Source organism: Phyllopteryx taeniolatus, chromosome 4, assembly GCF_024500385.1.
Source record: "Phyllopteryx taeniolatus isolate TA_2022b chromosome 4, UOR_Ptae_1.2, whole genome shotgun sequence".
In the NCBI taxonomy this organism is placed as follows: domain Eukaryota; kingdom Metazoa; phylum Chordata; class Actinopteri; order Syngnathiformes; family Syngnathidae; genus Phyllopteryx; species Phyllopteryx taeniolatus.
Window position 1 is genome coordinate 17,693,943 of NC_084505.1, and position 5,027 is coordinate 17,698,969.

The window sequence follows — 5,027 nt, forward strand, 5'->3', positions numbered from 1 at the left end:
AATATCTTGTCTTGAAAGTGTATTCAATTAAATGTAGGTTGAATATGATTTGCAAATCATTGTTTTCTGTTTTTATTTATGTTTAACACAACATCCCAACTTCATTGGAATTGGGGTTGTAGATTCTGACCTGACTTTCAACAGTCATATTAAATCAATTACTAAAAACTGCCTTCAACCATCGGAAGAACATATCCAGAGTGAAGGCTTGCATGTACCAAGCAGACCAGGAGAAGCTCATCCACGCTTTTATCTCAAGTAGACTTGACTATTGTAATGGTCTTCTGACTGGAATCCCCCAAAAGAGCATGAATGAGCTGCAGCTCATTCAGAATGCTGCAGCTCGGGTTCTGACCAGAGCAAAGAGGTCACAACATATTACTCCAATTCTAAAGTCTCTATACTGGCTCCCGGTCAGCTTTAGAATAGATTTCAAAGTTCTGCTACTGGTCTATAAATCACTAAATGAAATAGATAGACTCAGGTCAACTAGTGGAGCACAGAGTTCAAAGCAAACATGGTGAAGCAGCATTTTGCTATTATGCTGCACACAAATGGAATAAGTTGCCAACAGAAGTGACGTCAGCACCAAGTGTGAATGTTTTTAAGTCCAGGTTAAAAACTCCTATTTTTCTCATGCTTTTTAGAGCATTTCCATTTTTAAATGATATTTCTCGCAATGTACGCTGTTTTAATTGTACTTTTACTTGTTTCTCTTTGTTTTAAATGTTTATAAGCTCTTTTTTCTTTTCTTTTTTGTTTCTTGTTTTAAATGCTTTTAATCATCTAAAGCACATTGAGTTACCTTGTGTATGAAATGCGCCATATCAACAAATTTCCTTTGCTATGGCTGTGTGCCATAATTTAAATTCCTATGAGTTATGTGTTTTGTGTTTTGTGTTACGCCAAACTTTTTGGTATGTAACTTAGCAGGAGATATGTGCTCAAATATCTGTCAGCTCGTGTGAGCCACAGGCTGAATAACGTGTGTCGCTCTGTTAATAAACTGTTGACTGCTCGAGCCTCCTGTAGCCTGTTAGCTCCAAAGCTAACTGATGTCAAGCACCTCTCGTCAGGGCGTAGAAAGCCCTGCGACGACTTGGTGTAATATAATCCAGCCACAGGCGGCTTTAAGCAGATGTATTTTTGCACCTCAAACATGTAGGGATGTGTGTATAATACTCCTACTACTACTACTACTACTACTTATAATAATAATAACCATGGACATTTGCGTCATGCAGCCATCCTTGTTTCCCAGTAACATCATCTGTGCAGTAGATCCAATAGTCTCCACCAGATGAATTTTTTTTTTCCAAAGTGAGCATGCGCAAGCATATAACATACATTCATGACAGTAGGATACAGAGCAGTGCCGTTCAAAATAATGAGCTTTATAGCCAACTGAAATGTTTTTCCATTGAAGTTGTAGCAGACATGCTCCCTGCAAACTGAGGTGAAACACTGACTCCCCACGGTTTGATAAACTGCATCCTTCGAAGCCGCCCTGCTGTGAGACTCCCACAAGAAGGACCCTAAATTAATTTGCAGGTCCCCTCGAAATCTTGGTTTACTGTCATCAAAGAGTCCTTTCTTTGATTGAACTCACAACAGGCCAAAAGGGACCGATCGACGATGGAATGCAAATACAGCAACAATCTATCCATCCATCCATTTTCTGAGCCGCTTCTCCTCACTAGGGTCGCGGGCGTGCTGGAGCCTATCCCAGCTAACATCGGGCAGGAGGAGGAGTACACCCTGAACTGGTTGCCAGCCTATTGCAGGGCACATACAGACAAACAACCTTTCACACTCACATTCACACCTACAGGCAATTTAGAGTTGTCAATTAACCTAGCATGCATGTTTTTGGGATGTGAGAGAAAACCGGAGTGCCCGGAGGTTTAATATCCAAATTTGCACAAAAGGTGCCACCCAATGGCGTTTGTACTGCAACCCGTGAACTCTCATTTGATGTTTAACCAAGGATAAATGTCTGTTTTGATATTTTACGAAGTCTGCAGAAATATTCCAAATGTATGCCTTGATGTCTGTGTCAGTGTGTCAACTTTACAAGCGCAATTGCGAGATTTTGAGAACTCTTTGTCTTGATTTGACTCCAAGCAGCATGAAATGTGATTTGAACCATAAGCAGTTGATTGGCCAAAACTAAAGTTTAAACTGTCACTCAATATGTTTGACCTGTGAGTAAAGAGTACAAAGTTGGAGTTATATTAATATATGATTTTAAACCCATTTTATGGGTCAAAATTGGTGTCTATATTCAAGCTGATAGTTGTGGTCTTTTCCAGGTTTCTCCGTCCCTCTTGAAAACGCCCCGCCCCTGGGGTATTTAACTCCTGCCTCCCGCCTTCTTGGCTCGCTTGTGTTTTTCTCTCGTTTGTTTTTGCTCTCTTCGTGTTCTGTCTGGCCTCGGCCACCCCTCCCCCCTTTGCCCTTTTTTTTTGGTTCGGGCACACGCCTCGGTAACCGCGGGCTTTGGGGATGGAGATCCGGCTCCCTAGCCTCCGTGGACCCCCGCTGCTAAGCCTCCGGAACAGTGGCTGCTGAGCTACCCAGATACGCTCCCAGCCAAACGTGAGTTTTCCGAATGTGCTAGCGGACCCCGGACCCAAGGCGGGGAGAGATATATTGGGATATTCTCCCAAGGAGGCGTGACGAACAACCATTTTTAATCTTCCGCCTCTTATGTTTTGTTTTCTTCTTTTTCTTCTTCAACGAAACCTGTCTCCGTGCTTCCTGAGACACGCCCAGAGAGAGACCACACCCAGACACCAGCTGCTCTACTTCGTGAGTAGACACTGTAAGTGTTTGCCAGACTGTATAATATTAGTGCCTAATAATTTCGGGGAAATAACTAGCTCCAGACAAAATCTCCACTTTGTCCTCTCTCTCTCCCCCGTCCAGAATGGACACGTTAAATGCTCGCGTTATCAACTTTAGTCCAACAGACAATGTTCTATTTCCCTTTCTTGCCCCATTTTTCTTTTCTTTATCATTATTATGTTTATTTTCTTTCTTTAGTTAGACCCCTTTGTGTGTTTCCCTCTAGATCCCTTGTAGATGTCATTAAATATTCTATAAAATTCCCCTCTTGTTTGTATTTTGTATGTGTTGTGAGTTTAAGTAAGCCTCTGTCATCTAGACCTCAAAATTTCATAAAGTGTAGCAACCTTCAGATTACGAGTCTGATAGATAGGTTTCTCGTCACTTTCCCTAAATTGTATACATAGAAAAAGTGATGTGGTGCCCCTTTACGAGACAGATTAGCTTGATTTTAATGATTACCGTATTTTCACGATCATAAGGCGCACTTAAAAGTCTTAAATTCTCTCCAAAATGGATGGGGCGCCTTATAATGCGGCGCGCCTTATGTGTGCACCGAGTTCCAAAATCTGTAAATGTTGTTGTGTGACTTTGATGAGCGCTCCGCTTGACTGACTGGGAGCATTTCCTGCTGACACCCTGCTTATATATAGGAAAGGTGGACGTGACTGAGGACAGCATGCGGACATTAAAGGGGGAAGGGTGCGCGTGAAGGAGGACGCGAAAGGCACGCCCCCACTAGGTATATAGTATGTGCATTGTGCAAAACAACATGGGTTTGGCTAAGGACCCCCGAAAATGGCACCTACGAAGAGACACGCTTACGAAGCGCAGTTTAAACTGCAAGCTATCAGTTACGCGGAAAGAACATGGGAATCGAGCAGCCGCGAGAGAATTCAAGATCAACAAATTCATGGTTCACAAGTGGACGCCTGGGCTAAGGTATCTGCTTTGACTGAGCTTTCGCGAAAGCCGGCATCATTGCTGAACAGCCCCCCGGCAACGTCACTGACTCCGACAAGTATGAGAGGGAACCTGGCGTGTTTGATGGAGAACTTGCCCAGCTGTTCATTTCGGATACAGAACATGATGACTTTGATGGATTTGTGGATGAGGGTTGATCAAAAAATAACGTGAGTACATTGTTAAATACTTCAATAAAGTACAACCGAACTCAGTTTTGCTCCCGCTGCCTCTTTAAAAACATAGTTTTAGTGTGTATGCATGCTACCGTATGTTTTAAGCTAGCGTATGTTTTACCATGCCTGCGCCCAGTAATACGGTACGCCTTATGTATGTGTTAAATACAGAAATAGACCCCGTAACTGAGACTGCGCCATTTAATACGGTGCGCCTTATGGTCGTGAAAATACGGTAAACTTAAAATTACGCTAAACCGAAAGTAACGCAGGCGTCGCTTCCGGTCTATTCCGGCAGTTGGTGCTTGCACGTGATACTGCCATGGTATGCCAATTAATATTTTTAGTCGGTTTTGAAACTCTTTATGAACTGACATCAATACAAACACCAATTCTAAAATACTATTCTTGTTCTCTATTCCTGGCAACACAGAACGTTTTTCGATAACACTGACGCACAGCATGCAATGAGTGACAGCATCAACACACCAGAAAATCAGGTTAATGACATGATGAAAGATGGCACCACATTACTTGGAAGGCTGGATGATAAGTTTTCTTTTGTAAAATGCCTGGAGAAGAGCGCAGTTGAGTGCAAATTGTGCAACAAAGACTTTGCTTATCATGAAGCGCTGCAAGCCTACGGTATTACATTAAAGGAGGTATGGGGTCTTAATGGTCCATATTTCACTACCAAGTTGATTTTATGTATTTTTTTTCGCTTAAGAAAATTTAACTGGCAGTCATTTCCAATTATATCAGTCCGTTTTGCAGCAATTGGTAAATAACTAATTTCCTTTTGAACGCACATTTTTCATTGCCAAAATCGACACACTCCGCATGTCTTGGTGTGATGTTAGTGGCAGATATGGAGACCAAATTCACTACATAGCCGGTGAGGACAAAGGAATGTACTATACTATAAAGTGGCAGTATTAACTCATATTTTACGTATCGTAGCTGTCAGGCGGAATACCCTCACCTCCAAAATGACAACTTGTCAGGAAAAAAATAAATAAAAAATAGACAACGTGCTTGAGT

The 5,027-nt window shown here is 42.1% G+C and overlaps 1 long non-coding RNA gene across 1 annotated transcript; it reads left to right on the top strand.

The window, feature by feature from the left end:
• Positions 1-678: 678 nt before the first annotated feature.
• LOC133477334 (uncharacterized) lies at positions 679-4,532 on the top strand. The gene is made up of 3 exons (XR_009788303.1): positions 679-2,824; positions 3,501-3,980; positions 4,420-4,532. It is a non-coding gene; the product is annotated as an uncharacterized LOC133477334 (long non-coding RNA).
• The last annotated feature ends 495 nt before the right edge of the window (positions 4,533-5,027 follow it).